Source organism: Petromyzon marinus, chromosome 24 (assembly GCF_048934315.1).
Source record: "Petromyzon marinus isolate PM22_M1 ecotype Great Lakes invasive population chromosome 24, UKy_Petmar_22M1.pri1.0, whole genome shotgun sequence".
Classification (NCBI taxonomy): Eukaryota; Metazoa; Chordata; class Hyperoartia; order Petromyzontiformes; family Petromyzontidae; genus Petromyzon; species Petromyzon marinus.
Window position 1 is genome coordinate 1554395 of NC_133690.1, and position 20435 is coordinate 1574829.

The 20435-nt window shown below is 37.0% G+C and overlaps 1 non-coding gene across 1 annotated transcript; it reads left to right on the forward strand.

The window, feature by feature from the left end:
- Positions 1-17473: 17473 nt before the first annotated feature.
- Positions 17474-17545, forward strand: TRNAM-CAU (transfer RNA methionine (anticodon CAU)). The gene has a single exon. It is a non-coding gene; the product is annotated as a tRNA-Met (tRNA).
- The last annotated feature ends 2890 nt before the right edge of the window (positions 17546-20435 follow it).

The window sequence follows — 20435 nt, forward strand, 5'->3', positions numbered from 1 at the left end:
TTATTATAGTAAGACTTGTTTAAAACTTATTTAAGATTTTAGATTCCTATATGTTGAATGTATGCACCATCCTGCCAAAGTAAATTCTGTGTCGGTGTGAAATTACATGGCGAATAAAACCCTTTCTGATTCTGATTCTGATGTCAATCAAAATATTACAAATGAATTTGTTCACCCTCGATTTATGCAAACAATAAAGAATATTTTTCAATACATTTTATGATGCTTTTCAGTTACATAGACGTCGATAATGTCCGTTTCCCAAAAAGCAGAGTGGCGCAGCAGAAGCGTGCTGGGCTCATAACCCTGAGGTCGATGGATTGAAACCATCCTCTGCTAGCAATTGTTTTCATCACTCTTAGCTTGGCTTTAGTTATCGCAGATTTAAAGGTTTAGTTTCTTGTGATTTGGCATAGATATTTTTCAAAAAGTGCTATGGCCTATATCCCGATAAATACCCAAAAGAACTCTGCAGGAGATTAGCTCAAGTGGTAGAGTGTTTGAATAGTATGCGAGAGATTGTGAAATCGCTACCCACATTCCCCAAAGCACATATGGGCAACGAGTGAATTTTTTCATTAGCATGTAAAAATACAGGCAACATATCTACTTATCGAATGTAAAAAAAATCAATATATTCACATTGTCAATCAAAAGATTACAAATGAATTTGTTAACCGTCGGTTTATGCAAAAAATATAGAATTTATCTCAAAATATTTTCCGATGCTTCTCAGTTACGTAGACGTCGAGAATGCCAGTTTACCAAAAAGCAGAGTGGCGCAGCGGAAGCGTGCTGGGCCCATAACCCAGAGGTCGATGGATCGAAACCATCCTCTGCTAGCAATTTTTTTCATCACTCTTTGCTCGGTTTTAGTTATCGCAGATTTAAAGTTTTAGTTTGTTGTGATTTGGCATAGATATTTTACAAAAAGAGCTATGGCCTCTGTCCCTATAAATACCCAAAAGATCGCGACTGGGGATTAGCTCACGTGGTTGAGTGCTTGAATAGTATGCGAGAGATTGTGAGATCTGTACCCACATTTCCCAAAGCACATATAGGCAACGCGTGAATTTTTGTTATTAGCATGTAAAAATATAGGCAACATATCTACTTATCGAATGTTTAAAACAAAATCAATATATTCACAATGTTAATCAAAAGATTACAAATGAATTTGTTAACCCTCGGTTTATGCAAACAATAAAGAATATTTTTCAATATATTTTCTGATGCTTTTCAGTTACATAGACGTCGGTAATATCAGTTTTCCACAAAGCAGAGTGGCGCAGCGGTAGCGTGCTGGGCCCATAACCCAGAGGTTGATGGATTGAAACGATCCTATGCTAGCAATTTTTTCATCACTCTTTGCTCGGTTTTGGTTATCGCAGATTTAAAGGTTTAGTTTATTGTGATTTGGCATAGAGATTTTTCAAAAAGTGCTATGGCCTATATCCCGATAAATACCCAAAATAACTCTGCAGGAGATTAGCTCAAGTGGTAGAGTGCTTGAATAGTATGCGAGAGATTGTGAAATTGGTACCCACATTCCTCAAAGCACATATGGGCAACGAGTGAATTTTTTTATTAGCATGTAAAAATACAGGCAACATATCTACTTATCGAATGTTTAAAACAAAATCAATATATTTACAATGTCAATCAAAATATTACAAATGAATTTGTTCACCCTCGATTTATGCAAACAATAAAGAATATTTTTCAATATATTTTATGATGCTTTTCAGTTACATAGACGTCGATAATGTCCGTTTCCCAAACAGCAGAGTGGCGCAGCGGAAGCGTGCTGGGCTCATTACCCAGAGGTCGATGGATTGTAACCATCCTATGCAAGCAACTTTTTCATCACTCTTTGCTCGGTTTTTGTTATCGCAGATTTAAAGTTTTAGTTTGTTGTGATATGGCATAGATATTTTACAAAAAGAGATATGGCCTCTGTCCCGATAAATACCCAAAAGAACTCGACCGGCGATTAGCTCAAGTGGTTGAGTGCTTGAATAGTATGCGAGAGATTGTGAAATCGGTACCCACATTCCCCAAAGCACATATGGGCAACGCGTGAATTTTTGTTATTAGCATGTAAAAATACAGGCAACATATCTACTTATCAAATGTTTAAAACAAAATCAATATATTCACAATGTCAATCAAAAGATTACACATGAATTTGTTAACCCTCGGTTTATGCAAACAATAAAGAATATTTTTCAATATATTTTCTGATGCTTCTCAGTTACATAGACGTCTGTGATATCAGTTTTCCACAAATCAGAGTGGCGCAGCGGAAGCGTGCTGCGCCCATAACCCAGAGGTTGATGGATCGAAACCATCCTCTGCTAGCAATTGTTTTCATCACTCTTAGCTTGGTTTTAGTTTTCGCAGATTTAAAGGTTTAGTTTGTTGTGATTTGGCATAGATATTTTTCAAAAAGTGCTATGGCCTATATCCCGATAAATACCCAAAATAACTCTGCAGGAGATTAGCTCAAGTGGTGGAGTGCTTGAATAGTATGCGAGAAATTGTGAAATTGGTACCCACATTCCTCAAAGCACATATGGGCAACGAGTGAATTTTTTTTATAGCATGTAAAAATACAGGCAACATATCTACTTATCGAATGTAAAACAAAATCAATATATTCACATTGTCAATCAAAAGATTACAAATGAATTTGTTCACGCTCGATTTATGCAAACAATAAAGAATATTTTTAAATATATTTTATGCTTTTCAGTTACATAGACGTCGATAATGTCCGTTTCCCGAAAAGCAGCGTGGCGCAGCAGAAGCGTGTTGTGCTCATAACCGAGAGGTCGATGGAGTGAAACGATCTTATGCTGGCAATTTTTTCATCACTCTTTTCTCGGTTTTAGTTTTCGCAGATTTAAAAGTTTAGTTTGTTGTGATTTGGCATAGATATTTTTCAAAAAGTGCTATGGCCTATATCCCGATAAATACCCAAAATAACTCTGCAGGAGATTAGCTCAAGTGGTGGAGTGCTTGAATAGTATGCGAGAGATTGTGAAATTGGTACCCACATTCCTCAAAGCACATATGGGCAACGAGTGAATTTTTTTGATAGCATGTAAAAATACAGGCAACATATCTACTTATCGAATGTAAAAAAATCAATATATTCACATTGTCAATCAAAAGATTACACATGAATTTGTTAACCCTCGGTTTATGCAAACAATAAAGAATATTTTTCAATATATTTTCCGATGTTTCTCAGTTACGTAGACGTCGAGAATGCCAGTTTACCAATAAGCAGAGTGGCGCAGCGGAAGCGTGCTGGGCCCATAACCCAGAGGTCGATGGATCGAAACCATCCTCTGCTAGCAATTTTTTTCATCACTCTTTGCTCGGTTTTAGTTATCGCAGATTTAAAGGTTTAGTTTGTTGTGATTTGGCATAGATATTTTTCAAAAAGTGCTATGGCCTATATCCCGATAAATACCCAAAAGAACTCTGCAGGAGATTAGCTCAAGTGGTAGAGTGATTTAATAGTATGCGAGAGATTGTGAAGTCGCTACCCACATTCCCCAAAGCACATATGGGCAACGAGTGAATTTTTTCATTAGCATGTAAAAATACAGGCAACATATCTACTTATCGAATGTAAAAAAATCAATATATTCACATTGTCAATCAAAAGATTACAACTGAATTAGTTAACCGTCGGTTTATGCAAAAAATATAGATTTTTCTCAATATATTTTCCGATGCTTCTCAGTTACGTAGACGTCGAGAATGCCAGTTTACTAAAAAGCAGAGTGGCGCAGCGGAAGCGTGCTGGGCCCATAACCCAGAGGTCGATGGATCGAAACCATCCTCTGCTAGCAATTTTTTTCATCACTCTTTGCTCGGTTTTAGTTATCGCAGATTTAAAGGTTTAGTTTGTTGTGATTTGGCATAGATATATTTCAAAAAGTGCTATGGCCTATATCCCGATAAATACCCAAAAGAACTCTGCAGGAGATTAGCTCAAGTGGTAGAGTGATTGAATAGTATGCGAGAGATTGTGAAATCGCTACCCACATTCCCCAAAGCACATATGGGCAACGAGTGAATTTTTTCATTAGCATGTAAAAATACAGGCAACATATCTACTTATCGAATGTAAAAAAATCAATATATTCACATTGTCAATCAAAAGATTACAAATGAATTTGTTAACCGTCGGTTTATGCAAAAAATATAGAATTTTTCTCAATATATTTTCCGATGCTTCTCAGTTACGTAGACGTCGAGAATGCCAGTTTACCAAAAAGCAGAGTGGCGCAGCGGAAGCGTGCTGGGCCCATAACCCAGAGGTCGATGGATCGAAACCATCCTCTGCTAGCAATTTTTTTCATCACTCTTTGCTCGGTTTTAGTTATCGCAGATTAAAAGTTTTAGTTTGTTGTGATTTGACATAGATATTTTACAAAAAGAGCTATGGCCTCTGCCCCTATAAATACCCAAAAGATCTCGACTGGGGATTAGCTCAAGTGGTTGAGTGCTTGAATAGTATGCGAAAGATTGTGAGATCTGTACCCACATTTCCCAAAGCACATATGGGCAACGAGTGAACTTTTTGTATTAGCATGTAAAAATACAGGCAACATATCTACTTATCGAATGTAAAACAAAATCAATATATTCACATTGTCAATCAAAAGATTACAAATGAATTTGTTCACGCTCGATTTATGCAAACAATAAAGAATATTTTTAAATATATTTTCTGATGCTTTTCAGTTACATAGACGTCGATAATGTCCGTTTCCCGAAAAGCAGCGTGGCGCAGCGGAAGCGTGCTGGGCTCATAACCCAGAGGTCGATGGATTGAAACGATCCTATGCTGGCAATTTTTTCATCACTCTTTTCTCGGTTTTAGTTTTCGCAGATTTAAAGGTTTAGTTTGTTGTGATTTGGCATAGATATTTTTCAAAAAGTGCTATGGCCTATATCCCGATAAATACCCAAAATAACTCTGCAGGAGATTAGCTCAAGTGGTGGAGTGCTTGAATAGTATGCGAGAGATTGTGAAATTGGTACCCACATTCCTCAAAGCACATATGGGCAACGAGTGAATTTTTTTGATAGCATGTAAAAATACAGGCAACATATCTACTTATCGAATGTAAAAAAATCAATATATTCACATTGTCAATCAAAAGATTACAAATGAATTTGTTAACCGTCGGTTTATGCAAAAAATATAGAATTTTTCTCAATATATTTTCCGATGTTTCTCAGTTACGTAGACGTCGAGAATGCCAGTTTACCAATAAGCAGAGTGGCGCAGCAGAAGCATGCTGGGCTCATAACCCAGAGGTCGATGGATTGAAACCATCCTCTGCTAGCAATTGTTTTCATCACTCTTAGCTTGGCTTTAGTTATTGCAGATTTAAAGGTTTAGTTTGTTGTGATTTGGCATAGATATTTTTCAAAAAGTGCTATGGCCTATATCCCGATAAATACCCAAAAAAAAACTCTGCAGGAGATTAGCTCAAGTGGTAGAGTGCTTGAATAGTATGCGAGAGATTGTGAAATCGGTACCCACATTCCCCAAAGCACATATGGGCAACGAGTTAATTTTTTCATTAGCATGTAAAAATACAGGCAACATATCTGCTTTTCGAATGTAAAAAAAAAATCAATATATTCACATTGTCAATCAAAAGATTACAAATGAATTTGTTAACCGTCGGTTTATGCAAAAAATATAGAATTTGTCTCAATATATTTTCCGATGCTTCTCAGTTACGTAAACGTCGAGAATGCCAGTTTACCAAAAAGCAGAGTGGCGCAGCGGAAGCGTGCTGGGCCCATAACCCAGAGGTCGATGGATCGAAACCATCCTCTGCTAACAAGTCTTTTTCATCACTCTTAGCTTGGTTTTAGTTATCGCAGATTTAAAGTTTTAGTTTGTTGTGATTTGGCATAGATATTTTACAAAAAGAGCTATGGCCTCTGTCCCTATAAATACCCAAAAGATCGCGACTGGGGATTAGCTCACGTGGTTGAGTGCTTGAATAGTATGCGAGAGATTGTGAGATCTGTACCCACATTTCCCAAAGCACATATAGGCAACGCGTGAATTTTTGTTATTAGCATGTAAAAATACAGGCAACATATCTGCTTATCGAATGTTTAAAACAAAATCAATATATTCACAATGTCAATCAAAAGATTACAAATGAATTTGTTAACCCTCGGTTTATGCAAACAATAAAGAATATTTTTCAATATATTTTCTGATGCTTTTCAGTTACATAGACGTCGGTAATATCAGTTTTCCACAAAGCAGAGTGGCGCAGCGGTAGCGTGCTGGGCCCATAACCCAGAGGTCGATGGATTGAAACGATCCTATGCTGGCACTTTTTACATCACTCTTTTCTCGTTTTTAGTTTTTGCAGATTTGAAGGTTTAGTTTGTTGTGATTTGGCATAGATATTTTTCAAAAAGTGCTATGGCCTATATCCCGATAAATACCCAAAATAACTCTGCAGGAGATTAGCTCAAGTGGTGGAGTGCTTGAATAGTATGCGAGAGATTGTGAAATTGGTACCCACATTCCTCAAAGCACATATGGGCAACGAGTGAATTTTTTTGATAGCATGTAAAAATACAGGCAACATATCTACTTATCGAATGTAAAAAAATCAATATATTCACATTGTCAATCAAAAGATTACAAATGAATTTGTTAACCGTCGGTTTATGCAAAAAATATAGAATTTTTCTCAATATATTTTCCGATGCTTCTCAGTTACGTAGACGTCGAGAATGCCTGTTTACCAATAAGCAGAGTGGCGCAGCGGAAGCGTGCTGGGCCCATAACCCAGAGGTCGATGGATCGAAACCATCCTCTGCTAGCAATTTTTTTCATCACTCTTTGCTCGGTTTTAGTTATCGCAGATTAAAAGTTTTAGTTTGTTGTGATTTGACATAGATATTTTACAAAAAGAGCTATGGCCTCTGTCCCTATAAATACCCAAAAGATCTCGACTGGGGATTAGCTCAAGTGGTTGAGTGCTTGAATAGTATGCGAAAGATTGTGAGATCTGTACCCACATTTCCCAAAGCACATATGGGCAACGAGTGAACTTTTTTTTATTAGCATGTAAAAATAGAGGCAACATATCTACTTATCGAATGTTTAAAACAAAATCAATATATTTACAATGTCAATCAAAATATTACAAATGAATTTGTTTACCGTCAGTTTATGCAAACAATAAAGAATATTTTTCAATATATTTTCCGATGCATCTCAGTTACGTAGACGTCGATAATGCCCATTGCCCAAAAAGCAGAGTGGGGCAGCGGAAGCATGTTAGGCTCATAACCCAGAGGTCGATGGATCGAAACCATCCTCTACTAGCAAGTTTTTTTTCATCACTCTTAGCTCGGTTTTAGTTATCGCAGATTTAAAGGTAAAGGTTGTTGTGGCGTTGCATAGATATTTTGCAAAAAGTGCTATGGCCTTTGTCCGGATAAAGAGTGAAAAGAAGTCAGCAGGGGATTAGCGCAAGTGGTAGACTGCTTGAATAGTATGCGAGAGATTGTGAGATCTGTACCCACATTTCCCAAAGCACATATGGGCAACGCGTGATATTTTTTTTATTAGGATGTAAAAATAGAGGCAACGTATCTACTTATCGAATGTTTAAAACAAAATCAATATATTTACAATGTCAATCAAAATATTACAAATAAATTTGTTCACCCTCGATTTATGCAAACAATAAAGAATATTTTTCTATACATTTTATGATGCTTTTCAGTTGCATAGACGTCGATAATGTCCGTTTCCCAAAAAGCAGAGTGGCGCAGCAGAAGCATGCTGGGCTCAAAACCCAGAGGTCGATGGATTGAAACCATCCTCTGCTAGCAATTGTTTTCATCACTCTTAGCTTGGCTTTAGTTATCGCAGATTTAAAGGTTTAGTTTGTTGTGATTTGGCATAGATATTTTTCAAAAAGTGCTATGGCCTATATCCCGATAAATACCCAAAAAAAACTCTGCAGGAGATTAGCTCAAGTGGTAGAGTGCTTGAATAGTATGCGAGAGATTGTGAAATCGGTACCCACATTCCCCAAAGCACATATGGGCAACGAGTGAATTTTTTCATTAGCATGTAAAAATACAGGCAACATATCTGCTTTTCGAATGTAAAAAAAAAATCAATATATTCACATTGTCAATCAAAAGATTACAAATGAATTTGTTAACCGTCGGTTTATGCAAAAAATATAGAATTTGTCTCAATATATTTTCCGATGCTTCTCAGTTACGTAGACGTCGAGAATGCCAGTTTACCAAAAAGCAGAGTGGCGCAGCGGAAGCGTGCTGGGCCCATAACCCAGAGGTCGATGGATCGAAACCATCCTCTGCTAACAAGTCTTTTTCATCACTCTTTGCACGGTTTTAGTTATCGCAGATTTAAAGTTTTAGTTTGTTGTGATTTGGCATAGATATTTTACAAAAAGAGCTATGGCCTCTGTCCCTATAAATACCCAAAAGATCGCGACTGGGGATTAGCTCACGTGGTTGAGTGCTTGAATAGTATGCGAGAGATTGTGAGATCTGTACCCACATTTCCCAAAGCACATATGGGCAACGAGTGAACTTTTTTTTATTAGTATGTAAAAATAGAGGCAACATATCTACTTATCGAATGTTTAAAACAAAATCAATATATTTACAATGTCAATCAAAATATTACAAATGAATTTGTTTACCGTCAGTTTATGCAAACAATAAAGAATATTTTTCAATATATTTTCCGATGCATCTCAGTTACGTAGACGTCGATAATGCCCATTTCCCAAAAAGCAGAGTGGGGCAGCGGAAGCATGTTAGGCTCATAACCCAGAGGTCGATGGATCGAAACCATCCTCTACTAGCAAGTTTTTTTTCATCACTCTTAGCTCGGTTTTAGTTATCGCAGATTTAAAGGTAAAGGTTGTTGTGGCGTTGCATAGATATTTTGCAAAAAGTGCTATGGCCTTTGTCCGGATAAAGAGTGAAAAGAAGTCAGCAGGGGATTAGCGCAAGTGGTAGACTGCTTGAATAGTATGCGAGAGATTGTGAGATCTGTACCCACATTTCCCAAAGCACATATGGGCAACGCGTGATATTTTTTTTTATTAGGATGTAAAAATAGAGGCAACGTATCTACTTATCGAATGTTTAAAACAAAATCAATATATTTACAATGTCAATCAAAATATTACAAATAAATTTGTTCACCCTCGATTTATGCAAACAATAAAGAATATTTTTCAATACATTTTATGATGCTTTTCAGTTGCATAGACGTCGATAATGTCCGTTTCCCAAAAAGCAGAGTGGCGCAGCAGAAGCATGCTGGGCTCATAACCCAGAGGTCGATGGATTGAAACCATCCTCTGCTAGCAATTGTTTTCATCACTCTTAGCTTGGCTTTAGTTATCGCAGATTTAAAGGTTTAGTTTGTTGTGATTTGGCATAGATATTTTTCAAAAAGTGCTATGGCCTATATCCCGATAAATACCCAAAAAAAACTCTGCAGGAGATTAGCTCAAGTGGTAGAGTGCTTGAATAGTATGCGAGAGATTGTGAAATCGGTACCCACATTCCCCAAAGCACATATGGGCAACGAGTGAATTTTTTCATTAGCATGTAAAAATACAGGCAACATATCTGCTTTTCGAATGTAAAAAAAAAATCAATATATTCACATTGTCAATCAAAAGATTACAAATGAATTTGTTAACCGTCGGTTTATGCAAAAAATATAGAATTTGTCTCAATATATTTTCCGATGCTTCTCAGTTACGTAGACGTCGAGAATGCCAGTTTACCAAAAAGCAGAGTGGCGCAGCGGAAGCGTGCTGGGCCCATAACCCAGAGGTCGATGGATCGAAACCATCCTCTGCTAACAAGTCTTTTTCATCACTCTTTGCACGGTTTTAGTTATCGCAGATTTAAAGTTTTAGTTTGTTGTGATTTGGCATAGATATTTTACAAAAAGAGCTATGGCCTCTGTCCCTATAAATACCCAAAAGATCGCGACTGGGGATTAGCTCACGTGGTTGAGTGCTTGAATAGTATGCGAGAGATTGTGAGATCTGTACCCACATTTCCCAAAGCACATATGGGCAACGAGTGAACTTTTTTTTATTAGTATGTAAAAATAGAGGCAACATATCTACTTATCGAATGTTTAAAACAAAATCAATATATTTACAATGTCAATCAAAATATTACAAATGAATTTGTTTACCGTCAGTTTATGCAAACAATAAAGAATATTTTTCAATATATTTTCCGATGCATCTCAGTTACGTAGACGTCGATAATGCCCATTTCCCAAAAAGCAGAGTGGGGCAGCGGAAGCATGTTAGGCTCATAACCCAGAGGTCGATGGATCGAAACCATCCTCTACTAGCAAGTTTTTTTTCATCACTCTTAGCTCGGTTTTAGTTATCGCAGATTTAAAGGTAAAGGTTGTTGTGGCGTTGCATAGATATTTTGCAAAAAGTGCTATGGCCTTTGTCCGGATAAAGAGTGAAAAGAAGTCAGCAGGGGATTAGCGCAAGTGGTAGACTGCTTGAATAGTATGCGAGAGATTGTGAGATCTGTACCCACATTTCCCAAAGCACATATGGGCAACGCGTGATATTTTTTTTTATTAGGATGTAAAAATAGAGGCAACGTATCTACTTATCGAATGTTTAAAACAAAATCAATATATTTACAATGTCAATCAAAATATTACAAATAAATTTGTTCACCCTCGATTTATGCAAACAATAAAGAATATTTTTCAATACATTTTATGATGCTTTTCAGTTGCATAGACGTCGATAATGTCCGTTTCCCAAAAAGCAGAGTGGCGCAGCAGAAGCATGCTGGGCTCATAACCCAGAGGTCGATGGATTGAAACCATCCTCTGCTAGCAATTGTTTTCATCACTCTTAGCTTGGCTTTAGTTATCGCAGATTTAAAGGTTTAGTTTGTTGTGATTTGGCATAGATATTTTTCAAAAAGTGCTATGGCCTATATCCCGATAAATACCCAAAAAAAACATTGCAGGAGATTAGCTCAAGTGGTAGAGTGCTTGAATAGTATGCGAGAAATTGTGAAATCGGTACCCACATTCCCCAAAGCACATATGGGCAACGAGTGAATTTTTTCATTAGCATGTAAAAATACAGGCAACATATCTGCTTTTCGAATGTAAAAAAAAAATCAATATATTCACATTGTCAATCAAAAGATTACAAATGAATTTGTTAACCGTCGGTTTATGCAAAAAATATAGAATTTGTCTCAATATATTTTCCGATGCTTCTCAGTTACGTAGACGTCGAGAATGCCAGTTTACCAAAAAGCAGAGTGGCGCAGCGGAAGCGTGCTGGGCCCATAACCCAGAGGTCGATGGATCGAAACCATCCTCTGCTAACAAGTCTTTTTCATCACTCTTTGCTCGGTTTTAGTTATCGCAGATTTAAAGTTTTAGTTTGTTGTGATTTGGCATAGATATTTTACAAAAAGAGCTATGGCCTCTGTCCCTATAAATACCCAAAAGATCGCGACTGGGGATTAGCTCACGTGGTTGAGTGCTTGAATAGTATGCGAGAGATTGTGAGATCTGTACCCACATTTCCCAAAGCACATATGGGCAACGCGTGAATTTTTGTTATTAGCATGTAAAAATACAGGCAACATATCTACTTATCGAATGTTTAAAACAAAATCAATATATTCACAATGTCAATCAAAAGATTACAAATGAATTTGTTAACCCTCGGTTTATGCAAACAATAAAGAATATTTTTCAATATATTTTCTGATGCTTTTCAGTTACATAGACGTCGGTAATATCAGTTTTCCACAAAGCAGAGTGGCGCAGCGGTAGCGTGCTGGGCCCATAACCCAGAGGTCGATGGATTGAAACGATCCTATGCTGGCACTTTTTACATCACTCTTTTCTCGGTTTTAGTTTTCGCAGATTTAAAGGTTTAGTTTGTTGTGATTTGGCATAGATATTTTTCAAAAAGTGCTATGGCCTATATCCCGATAAATACCCAAAAGAACTCTGCAGGAGATAAGCTCAAGTGGTGGAGTGCTTGAATAGTATGTGAGAGATTGTGAAATTGGTACCCACATTCCTCAAAGCACATATGGGCAACGAGTGAATTTTTTTGATAGCATGTAAAAATACAGGCAACATATCTACTTATCGAATGTAAAAAAATCAATATATTCACATTGTCAATCAAAAGATTACAAATGAATTTGTTAACCGTCGGTTTATGCAAAAAATATAGAATTTTTCTCAATATATTTTCCGATGCTTCTCAGTTACATAGACGTCGAGAATGCCTGTTTACCAATAAGCAGAGTGGCGCAGCGGAAGCGTGCTGGGCCCATAACCCAGAGGTCGATGGATCGAAACCATCCTCTGCTAGCAATTTTTTTCATCACTCTTTGCTCGGTTTTAGTTATCGCAGATTAAAAGTTTTAGTTTGTTGTGATTTGGCATAGATATTTTACAAAAAGAGCTATGACCTCTGTCCCTATAAATACCCAAAAGATCTCGACTGGGGATTAGCTCAAGTGGTTGAGTGCTTGAATAGTATGCGAAAGATTGTGAGCTCTGTACCCACATTTCCCAAAGCACATATGGGCAACGAGTGAACTTTTTTTTATTAGCATGTAAAAATAGAGGCAACATATCTACTTATCGAATGTTTAAAACAAAATCAATATATTTACAATGTCAATCAAAATATTACAAATGAATTTGTTCACCCTCGATTTATGCAAACAATAAAGAATATTTTTCAATATATTTTATGATGCTTTTCAGTTACATAGACGTCGATAATGTCCGTTTCCCAAACAGCATAGTGGCACAGCGGAAGCGTGCTGGGCTCATTACCCAGAGGTCGATGGATTGTAACCATCCTATGCAAGCAATTTTTTCATCACTCTTTGCTCGGTTTTTGTTATCGCAGATTTAAAGTTTTAGTTTGTTGTGATATGGCATAGATATTTTACAAAAAGATATATGGCCTCTGTCCCGATAAATACCCAAAAGAACTCGACCGGGGATTAGCTCAAGTGGTTGAGTGCTTGAATAGTATGCGAGAGATTGTGAAATCGGTACCCACATTCCCCAAAGCACATATGGGCAACGCGTGAATTTTTGTTATTAGCATGTAAAAATACAGGCAACATATCTACTTATCAAATGTTTAAAACAAAATCAATATATTCACAATGTCAATCAAAAGATTACACATGAATTTGTTAACCCTCGGTTTATGCAAACAATAAAGAATATTTTTCAATATATTTTCTGATGCTTCTCAGTTACATAGACGTCTGTGATATCAGTTTTCCACAAAGCAGAGTGGCGCAGCGGAAGCGTGCTGCGCCCATAACCCAGAGGTTGATGGATCGAAACCATCCTCTGCTAGCAACTTTTTTCATCACTCTTAGCTTGGTTTTAGTTATCGCAGATTTAAAGGTTTAGTTTGTTGTGATTTGGCATATATATTTTACAAAATGAGCTATGGCCTCTCTCCCTATAAATACCCAAAAGATCTCGACTTGGGATTATCTCAAGTGGTTGAGTGCTTGAATAGTATGCGAAAGATTGTGAGATCTGTACCCACATTTCCCAAAGCACATATGGGCAACGAGTGAACTTTTTGTATTAGCATGTAAAAATACAGGCAACATATCTACTTATCGAATGTAAAAAAATCAATATATTCACATTGTCAATCAAAAGATTACAAATGAATTTGTTAACCGTCGGTTTATGCAAAAAATATAGAATTTTTCTCAATATATTTTCCGATGCTTCTCAGTTACGTAGACGTCGAGAATACTAGTTTACCAATAAGCAGAGTGGCGCAGCGGAAGCGTGCTGGGCCCATAACCCAGAGGTCGATGGATCGAAGCCATCCTCTGCTAGCAAGTCTTTTTCATCACTCTTAGCTCGGTTTTAGTTATCGCAGATTTAAAGTTTTAGTTTGTTGTGATTTGGCATAGATATTTTACAAAAAGAGCTATGGCCTCTGTCCCTATAAATACCCAAAAGATCGCGACTGGGGATTAGCTCACGTGGTTGAGTGCTTGAATAGTATGCGAAAGATTGTGAGATCTGTACCCACATTTCCCAAAGCACATATGGGCAACGAGTGAACTTTTTGTATTAGCATGTAAAAATACAGGCAACATATCTACTTATCGAATGTAAAAAAAAATCAATATATTCACATTGTCAATCAAAATATTACAAATGAATTTGTTTACCGTCAGTTTATGCAAACAATAAAGAATATTTTTCAATATATTTTCCGATGCATCTCAGTTACGTAGACGTCGATAATGCCCATTGCCCAAAAAGCAGAGTGGGGCAGCGGAAGCATGTTAGGCTCATAACCCAGAGGTCGATGGATCGAAACCATCCTCTACTAGCAAGTTTTTTTTCATCACTCTTAGCTCGGTTTTAGTTATCGCAGATTTAAAGGTAAAGGTTGTTGTGGCGTTGCATAGATATTTTGCAAAAAGTGCTATGGCCTTTGTCCGGATAAAGAGTGAAAAGAAGTCAGCAGGGGATTAGCGCAAGTGGTAGACTGCTTGAATAGTATGCGAGAGATTGTGAGATCTGTACCCACATTTCCCAAAGCACATATGGGCAACGCGTGATATTTTTTTTATTAGGATGTAAAAATAGAGGCAACGTATCTACTTATCGAATGTTTAAAACAAAATCAATATATTTACAATGTCAATCAAAATATTACAAATAAATTTGTTCACCCTCGATTTATGCAAACAATAAAGAATATTTTTCTATACATTTTATGATGCTTTTCAGTTGCATAGACGTCGATAATGTCCGTTTCCCAAAAAGCAGAGTGGCGCAGCAGAAGCATGCTGGGCTCAAAACCCAGAGGTCGATGGATTGAAACCATCCTCTGCTAGCAATTGTTTTCATCACTCTTAGCTTGGCTTTAGTTATCGCAGATTTAAAGGTTTAGTTTGTTGTGATTTGGCATAGATATTTTTCAAAAAGTGCTATGGCCTATATCCCGATAAATACCCAAAAAAAACTCTGCAGGAGATTAGCTCAAGTGGTAGAGTGCTTGAATAGTATGCGAGAGATTGTGAAATCGGTACCCACATTCCCCAAAGCACATATGGGCAACGAGTGAATTTTTTCATTAGCATGTAAAAATACAGGCAACATATCTGCTTTTCGAATGTAAAAAAAAAATCAATATATTCACATTGTCAATCAAAAGATTACAAATGAATTTGTTAACCGTCGGTTTATGCAAAAAATATAGAATTTGTCTCAATATATTTTCCGATGCTTCTCAGTTACGTAGACGTCGAGAATGCCAGTTTACCAAAAAGCAGAGTGGCGCAGCGGAAGCGTGCTGGGCCCATAACCCAGAGGTCGATGGATCGAAACCATCCTCTGCTAACAAGTCTTTTTCATCACTCTTTGCACGGTTTTAGTTATCGCAGATTTAAAGTTTTAGTTTGTTGTGATTTGGCATAGATATTTTACAAAAAGAGCTATGGCCTCTGTCCCTATAAATACCCAAAAGATCGCGACTGGGGATTAGCTCACGTGGTTGAGTGCTTGAATAGTATGCGAGAGATTGTGAGATCTGTACCCACATTTCCCAAAGCACATATGGGCAACGAGTGAACTTTTTTTTATTAGTATGTAAAAATAGAGGCAACATATCTACTTATCGAATGTTTAAAACAAAATCAATATATTTACAATGTCAATCAAAATATTACAAATGAATTTGTTTACCGTCAGTTTATGCAAACAATAAAGAATATTTTTCAATATATTTTCCGATGCATCTCAGTTACGTAGACGTCGATAATGCCCATTTCCCAAAAAGCAGAGTGGGGCAGCGGAAGCATGTTAGGCTCATAACCCAGAGGTCGATGGATCGAAACCATCCTCTACTAGCAAGTTTTTTTTCATCACTCTTAGCTCGGTTTTAGTTATCGCAGATTTAAAGGTAAAGGTTGTTGTGGCGTTGCATAGATATTTTGCAAAAAGTGCTATGGCCTTTGTCCGGATAAAGAGTGAAAAGAAGTCAGCAGGGGATTAGCGCAAGTGGTAGACTGCTTGAATAGTATGCGAGAGATTGTGAGATCTGTACCCACATTTCCCAAAGCACATATGGGCAACGCGTGATATTTTTTTTTATTAGGATGTAAAAATAGAGGCAACGTATCTACTTATCGAATGTTTAAAACAAAATCAATATATTTACAATGTCAATCAAAATATTACAAATAAATTTGTTCACCCTCGATTTATGCAAACAATAAAGAATATTTTTCAATACATTTTATGATGCTTTTCAGTTGCATAGACGTCGATAATGTCCGTTTCCCAAAAAGCAGAGTGGCGCAGCAGAAGCATGCTGGGCTCATAACCCAGAGGTCGATGGATTGAAACCATCCTCTGCTAGCAATTGTTTTCATCACTCTTAGCTTGGCTTTAGTTATCGCAGATTTAAAGGTTTAGTTTGTTGTGATTTGGCATAGATATTTTTCAAAAAGTGCTATGGCCTATATCCCGATAAATACCCAAAAAAAACTCTGCAGGAGATTAGCTCAAGTGGTAGAGTGCTTGAATAGTATGCGAGAAATTGTGAAATCGGTACCCACATTCCCCAAAGCACATATGGGCAACGAGTGAATTTTTTCATTAGCATGTAAAAATACAGGCAACATATCTGCTTTTCGAATGTAAAAAAAAAATCAATATATTCACATTGTCAATCAAAAGATTACAAATGAATTTGTTAACCGTCGGTTTATGCAAAAAATATAGAATTTGTCTCAATATATTTTCCGATGCTTCTCAGTTACGTAGACGTCGAGAATGCCAGTTTACCAAAAAGCAGAGTGGCGCAGCGGAAGCGTGCTGGGCCCATAACCCAGAGGTCGATGGATCGAAACCATCCTCTGCTAACAAGTCTTTTTCATCACTCTTTGCTCGGTTTTAGTTATCGCAGATTTAAAGTTTTAGTTTGTTGTGATTTGGCATAGATATTTTACAAAAAGAGCTATGGCCTCTGTCCCTATAAATACCCAAAAGATCGCGACTGGGGATTAGCTCACGTGGTTGAGTGCTTGAATAGTATGCGAGAGATTGTGAGATCTGTACCCACATTTCCCAAAGCACATATGGGCAACGCGTGAATTTTTGTTATTAGCATGTAAAAATACAGGCAACATATCTACTTATCGAATGTTTAAAACAAAATCAATATATTCACAATGTCAATCAAAAGATTACAAATGAATTTGTTAACCGTCGGTTTATGCAAAAAATATAGAATTTTTCTCAATATATTTTCCGATGCTTCTCAGTTACATAGACGTCGAGAATGCCTGTTTACCAATAAGCAGAGTGGCGCAGCGGTAGCGTGCTGGGCCCATAACCCAGAGGTCGATGGATCGAAACCATCCTCTGCTAGCAATTTTTTTCATCACTCTTTGCTCGGTTTTAGTTATCGCAGATTAAAAGTTTTAGTTTGTTGTGATTTGGCATAGATATTTTACAAAAAGAGCTATGACCTCTGTCCCTATAAATACCCAAAAGATCTCGACTGGGGATTAGCTCAAGTGGTTGAGTGCTTGAATAGTATGCGAAAGATTGTGAGCTCTGTACCCACATTTCCCAAAGCACATATGGGCAACGAGTGAACTTTTTTTTATTAGCATGTAAAAATAGAGGCAACATATCTACTTATCGAATGTTTAAAACAAAATCAATATATTTACAATGTCAATCAAAATATTACAAATGAATTTGTTCACCCTCGATTTATGCAAACAATAAAGAATATTTTTCAATATATTTTATGATGCTTTTCAGTTACATAGACGTCGATAATGTCCGTTTCCCAAACAGCATAGTGGCACAGCGGAAGCGTGCTGGGCTCATTACCCAGAGGTCGATGGATTGTAACCATCCTATGCAAGCAATTTTTTCATCACTCTTTGCTCGGTTTTTGTTATCGCAGATTTAAAGTTTTAGTTTGTTGTGATATGGCATAGATATTTTACAAAAAGATATATGGCCTCTGTCCCGATAAATACCCAAAAGAACTCGACCGGGGATTAGCTCAAGTGGTTGAGTGCTTGAATAGTATGCGAGAGATTGTGAAATCGGTACCCACATTCCCCAAAGCACATATGGGCAACGCGTGAATTTTTGTTATTAGCATGTAAAAATACAGGCAACATATCTACTTATCAAATGTTTAAAACAAAATCAATATATTCACAATGTCAATCAAAAGATTACACATGAATTTGTTAACCCTCGGTTTATGCAAACAATAAAGAATATTTTTCAATATATTTTCTGATGCTTCTCAGTTACATAGACGTCTGTGATATCAGTTTTCCACAAAGCAGAGTGGCGCAGCGGAAGCGTGCTGCGCCCATAACCCAGAGGTTGATGGATCGAAACCATCCTCTGCTAGCAACTTTTTTCATCACTCTTAGCTTGGTTTTAGTTATCGCAGATTTAAAGGTTTAGTTTGTTGTGATTTGGCATATATATTTTACAAAATGAGCTATGGCCTCTCTCCCTATAAATACCCAAAAGATCTCGACTTGGGATTATCTCAAGTGGTTGAGTGCTTGAATAGTATGCGAAAGATTGTGAGATCTGTACCCACATTTCCCAAAGCACATATGGGCAACGAGTGAACTTTTTGTATTAGCATGTAAAAATACAGGCAACATATCTACTTATCGAATGTAAAAAAATCAATATATTCACATTGTCAATCAAAAGATTACAAATGAATTTGTTAACCGTCGGTTTATGCAAAAAATATAGAATTTTTCTCAATATATTTTCCGATGCTTCTCAGTTACGTAGACGTCGAGAATACTAGTTTACCAATAAGCAGAGTGGCGCAGCGGAAGCGTGCTGGGCCCATAACCCAGAGGTCGATGGATCGAAGCCATCCTCTGCTAGCAAGTCTTTTTCATCACTCTTAGCTCGGTTTTAGTTATCGCAGATTTAAAGTTTTAGTTTGTTGTGATTTGGCATAGATATTTTACAAAAAGAGCTATGGCCTCTGTCCCTATAAATACCCAAAAGATCGCGACTGGGGATTAGCTCACGTGGTTGAGTGCTTGAATAGTATGCGAAAGATTGTGAGATCTGTACCCACATTTCCCAAAGCACATATGGGCAACGAGTGAACTTTTTGTATTAGCATGTAAAAATACAGGCAACATATCTACTTATCGAATGTAAAAAAAAATCAATATATTCACATTGTCAATCAAAATATTACAAATGAATTTGTTTACCGTCAGTTTATGCAAACAATAAAGAATATTTTTCAATATATTTTCCGATGCATCTCAGTTACGTAGACGTCGATAATGCCCATTGCCCAAAAAGCAGAGTGGGGCAGCGGAAGCATGTTAGGCTCATAACCCAGAGGTCGATGGATCGAAACCATCCTCTACTAGCAAGTTTTTTTTCATCACTCTTAGCTCGGTTTTAGTTATCGCAGATTTAAAGGTAAAGGTTGTTGTGGCGTTGCATAGATATTTTGCAAAAAGTGCTATGGCCTTTGTCCGGATAAAGAGTGAAAAGAAGTCAGCAGGGGATTAGCGCAAGTGGTAGACTGCTTGAATAGTATGCGAGAGATTGTGAGATCTGTACCCACATTTCCCAAAGCACATATGGGCAACGCGTGATATTTTTTTTATTAGGATGTAAAAATAGAGGCAACGTATCTACTTATCGAATGTTTAAAACAAAATCAATATATTTACAATGTCAATCAAAATATTACAAATAAATTTGTTCACCCTCGATTTATGCAAACAATAAAGAATATTTTTCTATACATTTTATGATGCTTTTCAGTTGCATAGACGTCGATAATGTCCGTTTCCCAAAAAGCAGAGTGGCGCAGCAGAAGCATGCTGGGCTCAAAACCCAGAGGTCGATGGATTGAAACCATCCTCTGCTAGCAATTGTTTTCATCACTCTTAGCTTGGCTTTAGTTATCGCAGATTTAAAGGTTTAGTTTGTTGTGATTTGGCATAGATATTTTTCAAAAAGTGCTATGGCCTATATCCCGATAAATACCCAAAAAAAACTCTGCAGGAGATTAGCTCAAGTGGTAGAGTGCTTGAATAGTATGCGAGAGATTGTGAAATCGGTACCCACATTCCCCAAAGCACATATGGGCAACGAGTGAATTTTTTCATTAGCATGTAAAAATACAGGCAACATATCTGCTTTTCGAATGTAAAAAAAAAATCAATATATTCACATTGTCAATCAAAAGATTACAAATGAATTTGTTAACCGTCGGTTTATGCAA